The following is an 8763-nucleotide window of genomic DNA, read 5'->3' as shown; positions in this document are numbered from 1 at the left end:
CCCACCTCATTATCCAAATTCCACAGTGACTAATGACAGGACTAGAGGAAATGGCCTCAAGTTGCGCCAGGGGAGGTTCAGGCTGGATATTAGGAAAAATTTCTTTCCTGAGAGAGTGGTGAAGCATTGGAACAGGCTGCCCAGGGAGGTGGTGGAGTCACCCTCACTGGAGGTGTTCAAGGAACGTGTGGACGTGGCATTGCGGGACATGGTTTAGTGGGCATGGTGGTGTTGGGTTGATGGTTGGACTTGATGGTCTTACAGGTCTTTTCCAACCTTAGTGATTTTGTGTGTGAACTGACTAAAAATTGACCTACAGAACCAGGCAGATGAGAAGTTTTTATGATCTTGCATTTTGATGTTGCACTGTGGCTTACTGCATTTACATTTGGGTGCCTGTTAGCAAAATCTGAGGCAGTGGTTAGTCAGAAGCTTATGTGGCTGTTAAAGGGGATATTCATCTCTGGTAGCTATCTTATTCCACAATAGAGCCAAAAAGGCACATGTAAATCAGAATGGTGAAGAGGAGAGCTGATACAATTATGAGCTAAGGTTATTTTTAACAGGGTTCTGAATTCAAACAAAGTGTGCAATGTCTGTGAACATTGACTGGATTCAAGTTGCAATGCAGTGGATTTAAAGACCTACACCCATACTATGATTTGCACCTATTGTGTAAAGTTTTCCCATAATCTGGTGCTGAAAAGATCTTCCAGAGCTAAGTAGCATTGTCTCAGGAGGACAGTAAAAGGTGCATCATTTTGATGAGGCAATTTCTTGTCTTGTTTATGCTCCTCATCATACTGTTTACAAATATAAAGTTATACAAATGTTCTATGCACATTTTGACTACTGCTTTAATAATTTAGAGGTGTTTTGTTCCAGCTAGAAGGAAGAGAGATGCACCCATTTTATGTGTGTGTGTGAGATCAGAAATAAGTTTTTTTGGTGCATAAGCCTGCAGGTTTCCAGAGGAGCCATGTGAATGCAACAGCAGGTTCTGATACTTTAAAGTTCTTCTGAGGCCCATGTTAGCACATAAAATACAGGCTAAAGTTGAAAATAAAGTTTTAATTAACAGCTATAATTCCTGAGACTGATGCTGACAATGCCTTGTTTGTTAAAATGGGTCATTGTTTGTGAAACTGTAATAAAAGTAATTCTGTGTCAGAAAGATTGGATGTGTTCCTGCTCGCCCATTTCTCAACACAATCCACTGCTCTCTTCCCAGCCTGTGCCGTTTTCTCCTTGCACACCCACACATGGTCATCATTGCTTTTTGTTATATTCTACATGACAGCTGCAGACTCATGTCACCTCAATCCCAGTCTTTTCAGTAGAATAAGTTGGTTGGTTGGGTTTTTTTAGGAACAGGGAGGGCTAGGCAGGTCTTTGGTGATGTGATACTTTGAAAGCCCTTTGTCTCACCTTACCTAGGGAGGAGACTGTGCCAACCAAATGTTAAATAGGTTGGACAAATTGAGTACAGGAGACTATTGTGCTGTAGAATCCGAGGACTTGGAAGTACAGTCACAGCATATAGAAGAGTACAGTCACAGCATATAGGTTCCACTCATCTCCAAACAGAAGTTTCATGCTAAAGACTGGATCGTACTAGGCTATAGTGCTACAGACCTATATAGTCCAAAAGATGACATTTATCTCAGCAGGAGAAAGGTTTTGGTTGGTTTAAATAGTTATCCAGGAAAACTACTTTTGGGCATACTTAGGCAACTGATTAAGAACATCCTGATGAACATTTTACTGCCAGGAAACTGGCTACTGTGAGCAATGTCTCTTTTGGTCTGTTAGCCTATAGCACCTTGTCAAACTTGAACGAATATCCAGTTCAGACTGATGCTGAATGGCATCATGCAGATGAGCTGGGCTGGAAGATGAGCATCAGCATCTTCTAGAACTGCAGAATCTGGCTCAGTTTGCATATTGCAGGTGCCTCACTGACCATTTCTGTGTCTTACCAAGAGGTCATACTTGAAAGAGACCTTTCTACTTCAGTGGATAACACTTCAGTATCTCGCAGTAATCGTGACTGTCTCTAAATTAGACATGACTAACCTAGCTTCCCTTTGTTTTCTTTCTCTAAACTACCTCATGCATGACAAATTACTTGGTCCTGGTTATAAAACTACACAGGACATGCAGAAGTTACATAAAAATGAAAAGATAAAAAGCAGAAGTTAAATAAAAATGAAAAGATAAAAAGCTAAGTTTCTTCCTCATGTCATATCTGAATTGCATAAACAAATTTGTGCTAGGCCACTGTATCTGTGCAGTACAAGGAATGGGCTCAATCCAATACCCCATGAAATGAATAGAAAGATTCTGGCCCCAGTGGGCCTTCAATCGATCTCATCCTGCAGACAGCTGAATGGTAAAAAGAGCTTGGTGATTCATGATGACTTACTCTTCTGTAATAAATGAATATTAATTTTTTTTTGGGAAAATAGAAGGCAAGGAAGGGAGGAGGCAGAGGACAATCTGATTTTACTGCAGGAGAAAGTAAACAGAGGAAGGAGATAATAAAAAATCTGCTAGCAAAAATAAAGCTTCTCCTTATACAAACCATGCTGTTTGAACAGCTACCATACATTTCAGTGAATTAAGTTACTTTAATTAATTACAGCCAGTTTTATACATGTTTTCAGAGTCTTTCAGAATGCTTCATAGTGTTTTACTGATCAGCCTTAAAGATTGTTAAAAAAACATTTGCTAAGTGTGTTATATTATATCCTGACACTTGTGTGCTGTTTTAAAAAATCATCCTGTCACAGAAGGACGCTAATGACTTAACAACCTAAAGCTTGCCAGTTTGTGAAACCTTGATGTTTAATCTAGATAAATTTTCTTGTTTATATAGCTGTGTAATCAATGTGTGCAGGAGAGTTATGGTCTTATGCAGCTATTAGCTCTACTTTACATAAATATTACATTTTATCAATGGACAAATGCATCACTCTGTACAGCAAGGTATCACAGAAGAAATTTAGAATTTTAATAAGAACTTTCTACTGTATTTTTATGGCATATTGGCTGTTTATAGGATATAGTATAATTTTTCATAAAGCTTCATGAGTCATTTTAGCAAATCATTGATTTCATACAAATAAAAAATTACCTGGCATGGGAAATTTGAACTTTCTCAGCTATTACTAGTTTGTGTACTTTGAGGAAAACTGATTCTGACTGGATATATCTCAAAATAGTGGAAGTTCTCTTCTATATATGTCACTTACGAACATACATGTTTTTAGAAGAGCTGTTGATGTGGGTGTTGAACATATATGTTTCTATGAACTTGATCATAAGAATAGAAAAACACAAACAAGACCATAAGTGAAAGATATGGCAGGGGAGGAGTTGTGCCTTAAGGTGTAAATTATTAGTTGTCATTGAGATCTGCATCAGAACTTCTTCAATTTTAATTTAGAGTACAAAAAACTTGATCAACAAATCTTCACTACTGCATAAGGTACCTCTAGACATATTTATATACTTGAAGACATAGAAGACAATATTTTTATTTGTGAGGTAATAGTCTGAGATAAGAGAAAAATTGCTAGGGGTGGATGACTTGCTTTTGTAGATAGTAAATTTATTAAAAATGCAGCTTAGTGAAGGAAAAAACTACCTATGCATTTGGGCAAAGTTGGTGAATAGATGACCTTAAAATGAGTAAGTAGATAAGAAGATTGAAAAAGAAAGTGAAAAATATCTTGCTTGCATGTTTTCTAAATTAAACAACTTAACTTTTAATTTTGAAACAGTTTCAATTTGAGAATGACTTATTTTCTATGAAATTGAGTTTTTAAAAGGAAATGAAACAAAATTGTAAAACATAAATTCCTTGAAGCTGATGCAAAGTAGAAACTCTTTTTTCTTTTCTTTGTAAAAGAGAAAAGATTGAGAGGATTGGTATGGTGCAGATAGGAAACATTCATAACTCTCACAACTTTACTTATATGATGTTCTCTGTTATGCATGTAGCCTTAGTAAAATATCCTGGGGTTGAAATTCTCGTTGTGTGCATCTGTGGGAGTTCTGTCATGAATTTGAAAGGATCCATGATTTCACTCTCAATCTTTATGTCCTTAAGAAGCATTTCTGCACTTATGGAATGTAGAGAGAAAAACTGGGAGTTAGGAAGGCACAGATATGAGAGTAACAGTCTTTTTGAGATGGTTGGATGGGGAGGATGTTCTTCAAAAACAGTTAGACCTGGACATAAACCCTTTCCACTTCTCCTGTGTCCCTCCCTAGTACTGCTTCCTCTTGATTCATTTTCTTTCCTTAGTATTTTCCTGCAAGAGAGAACATTCAGTAAGTGCTGCAGTGAGAAGTGCCAAAAATATTCATGAAGTACTGTATTTCTCCTGCTGCATCAAACACAATATGAGGAAGTGTCCCACCAAATGTTGTCTCTTTTTAATTACTCCATGCACTCCAATTCTCAGTCAGGTATTGAAAGGTATTAATGTCCAATGGTCTGGGCAAACTTTTCTAATACATTCTAGAAATAGGATGTTACTTGGACAATATAAATCAAACTGTGCTCTGAGGAATGTCTTAAAATCTCTACTTGGGATTAATTTATTATTTTGATCTCAGAGAAAAGCAGGTATTGAGTGGGTCTGAAATATACATTCAGTGATGAACGCACAAAAACTTCTGAAAACTTCTGTACCTGTTAGTTATTATTACAATTACTGTAAAAGTTAAACTTTAAATGTTCACTAACTTTGTGCCATTTTGTTTATAGTTCTTCCTGGGTGGATTCACACTTCACACTTACAACTTGGCACTGTGTGTGCAAATGGGACACCAGGCCACCTGCACACATTTTACACAGAAATTCATGTTTCTTCATGCAAAAATGTTTAGTCAAAAATTCAACAATAGATTTGAAATCCTTTAAAAAGTCTATGTATTTAGTATCAAACTTATATTACTTCTTTGTTGCTACAAAACCTTTTTTTCTGCAGCTTTCTCCAATTGTAAGTAGAATGCAGATTCAATACTGATTGTTTCTCAGTGGTTTAAAATACTTTAAACACAAGTTATTTGCATTCAAAGCCTTGATCTTTTTTCTCAGGACCTTAAAAATGCCAAGAAAAGCAGAACATCTTGTCATTTATTTTCACCCACATGCATTAGTAACATTCCATTTCCAGAAAGTAATTCTCATTCAACCTCTTTTAATTGAAGAAACAGGCAATTTCTTCTGTAATTTTCATCACTTACTATTTGTGAATTAAGGGACTTGACAACCCGCTATAATGGTTGGACAATCCTGGACGTTTTTAAAAACGACCTGTCCTTGAAATGTCTTATTTTTGCATTTTTATAGTTTCAAGGATGTTGATGAGCATGATGGAAAAGGAGTTAATAATATGCCATACATATTATGCAGCTTTAAAGTGAACCATAACATGACCTACTCCATGAAGCCTAAGCAGGCAAAGACTTTTCAGTTCTTACAGAAAAGCTTGCATCAGAAAAGAACATCTAAACAAGAAAAGAAGCCTTGGAAAAAATCCTGTTTGTTCATATGGCCTATTCTGTTGCAAACATCTTTCTCTGGAACAAATCAGCATCCAACGCTTGCAATCCTAGCAGTTTTTTTCACAGTGTAATGTAAAAACAACCCAAAACTTACTGGATTGCAGATGAAGCTTTTGAAGTGTAGAGAGATTCAACTGATTTTCAGCTTTTTTTGAAAGTGATTAAAATTTTAAAATAAAATATGGCTATATTCACACACTGCAAGGGCCTTATGATCATATTCTGGCTAATCTAGCTAGGTGGAAAGAGTTTGACACGGCTGCGTACCTCTTTTGTCTGATGATTTATTTAAGAATTGGTGAAGGATCAGGTCTTATGCTTGATTAATGTTGTCTGTGAATTACAAAACTCCATTTGAGCAAAACCCATTCACATCTCTGAATTTCCTCCACCAGCTCCTCTTTCGTACTCGTTCTCAGCAAGGCCACGCAGACTGCTGCAGGCAGTTGTGTGGCAAGGTTACTGCTCTGTCACCTGCAGCCTTCCACTGATTTCTTTCCCATCATCCTCTGTCCACCTTCCAGTGTCCTGAAAGGTCATGGCACCGTCAGCCTGATCCCAGGTAAATAACTATTAAAGCATTCTTTTCTATGGCCAGGATGCCGAGTAAAAGGCTTCAGAATATAAAGAAGTAGCATTTTCCGTTGATGGAGCCTGAGGTGTGGTACACAAGGTTAGTTGAGGGTAGGGGGTGAGAGAAACCTGGAATCTCTCTGCCAATAAACTCAGAGCCCAAAGCCAGCAATAATCTCCAGGTTATTATTGACGTTTATAGCACTGTCTTTTTTTGTCACCTCTATCACTTCATCTTTACCAGTTTTATTGAGTGAACGTCGCCAGGTTTTGGTGGGGGGAGAGCTGCAGGAATGCCTTCTGTGAGAAAAAGCCAGAGGCTGGGTCCAGTTTGGACACAACACATTCCAGATGGATACAGCTGGCTCCGCAATGAACCCAACGCAGGACACAGCTGAGCCCGTCAGTGATGCTGGTGGTGCCGCTGTGAAAGCATACTTAAGAAAGGGAAGAAAATGCTGGAGGGGGACATGAGGAGGGGGAGATGAGGAGGCAACAAAAAGGACTGAGAAACAGCAGGAGGAACAAGGTGAGAGGTGGAGGGGGATGAGGTGCTCCATGGCAGAGCAGATGTTCTTGAAGGGACTGCAGCCCGTGAAGGACCGGCAATGGAGCAGAGGAAAAGAGAAAGAAGGAGCAATGGAGATAAACTGTTATGGCCTGACCACAGCCCCCCTGCACCCCTTGTTGCATCACTGAAGGGACTGAGTATAACCTACAGCGGTAACAAGTGGGTGGAGAGGAGTCCGAAGTCAAGCTGAGCCTGGGAAAGAAGGAGGGGTGTGTTTTTCCTAAGTGTTTCAATGTTTGCTTCTTTTTTGTGTTGTTTCTCTTTTTACCCTGATACCTGAATAAGTACTCCAATATTTATATAAATTAGCAATAAATTAAGTTAAATTCCCAAGCTGAGTCTGTTTTGCCCATGACAGTAACTGGGAAGTAATCTCCTTGTTTTTATTTCATCCCACAAGTCTTCTTGCTCTCTTATTAATCCTATTTTAAACCCCCCTATCCTACTGGGGGAAATGAGTGAGCAGCTGGGTGGGTGTTTGGCTGCCAGCTGAGGCTAATCCATCACACCAGTTCATCTGTCTCCATGAGCAACCTATCAGTACCAAAGTGCCAACAGCGATCGGTAGCCACACACTTTCAAATGAGCATGGCCATGAATAAATAAGGGATCTCTCATACTGTCACATCAGCATCTCTGGGACAAGCTGAACTGAAGATCTTCCAGTGGTCAAGCTTTGTCATTCAGAAATTCTGCAGAGATTGCTCACTTACCTGACTACATTCGTTACCCCCATCTGAAAACTGGCCTAAGCCAAATCAAGTTCTTCCTGAAGCAACTTGTCAGTCTCCTGGTCCTCTTGCTCTTGGTCCGTATCTTCTGCTCCTCAGAGTGCCTAATTTAGTTTCTCTTTTAAGAGCTATCAATGGCTGTCAGCTGTTTTTCTTTTCTCTTAAAACTTTCCTAAACTAGCCTGTCATGTCTTCCTTGAAGGGCACTCTTAACAATTGTCCTCCTTCCTTCCACTGTCAATAAGAAGCCATGACTGTTGCACAAAACTCTTACCAGAGCTGACGCCACCAGAATCATTCTGGTTAAGGTTGTCTCAGCATGAAAACCTGACTCTTATTTTCAGACAATCTTATTTGCTTTCAGGTTTTCGATTCCTTTAACAGATAAAGTAGTAGAAGAAGAAAAACACCACATAATCTTCTCTGCAAATAAAAGTATGTCAGTCATTGCATTGTGTGCCTTTGTTGTCATGCTTGTGGGAGGCCCTACAGAATGTATTTTATGATTTCCAGTGTCTCCTAGTAGAGGGCATTAGCTCTTTAATATTTTTTCAAAAAGCTCTCATTGAAGATCATTAGTTGCTGACAAAGTCAATGCAAAACAAGAAATGTAACCTTTCAGCTAAGGAAGGTCTAATTTCTCTTTCTCTCATTTCTTGTGATCTCATTTTCCCAGGTCTCTAGCCTTTAAAATTCCAGATCTGAATTTCTAAAATAAAACAAGGTGAAATTGCTTCAGAAGTTCATACTATATAAATAAGTAAAAAAAAGTAAAGCCTGCGTAAAGCTGAGTAAAGCTTATTTATTTTTCTTTAGTTGGTCATCCTTCACCTCTGCTTTTGTGACTGACACTTGCATGTGTACAAAAGGAATGAGGAGGAAACAAAATTATTTCCACTCCTTCACACGATGCCTGGACAACCTTCATCCCAGCACAGAGTACATTGCAACAAATCACTGTGAACAGAGTTCTGGTTAGATCTGGGCTCAGGTTCCAAACCAATTCTGAAGTATACCCCTTATCTAGTTTACTTTTGGAGGTCACAGGAGAACATGATCTTAAAAGTGTAAATCAAGATCTAATTTGAGTTAGGCACAGGTTTCTAGTCTCTAATGGAGGAAAATGAAAAGAGAGCGACATCCGATTATGTGTAATGCATAGGATTCAGGTATTTTGAAATGGCTGTCCAATGACTATCACAGTCTCTCTTTACTGTTACTTATGGATAGTCTTTCTCTGCTTCCCTTTACAGTGTTCACAGTGACACTGCAGTTCCACCTAATAAGGAATTACATTGAGATGCGATG

The sequence above is a fragment of the Gavia stellata genome, chromosome 6 (genome assembly GCF_030936135.1).
Source record: "Gavia stellata isolate bGavSte3 chromosome 6, bGavSte3.hap2, whole genome shotgun sequence".
Lineage (NCBI taxonomy): Eukaryota > Metazoa > Chordata > Aves > Gaviiformes > Gaviidae > Gavia > Gavia stellata.
Note: the sequence above shows the minus strand (reverse complement) of the source record.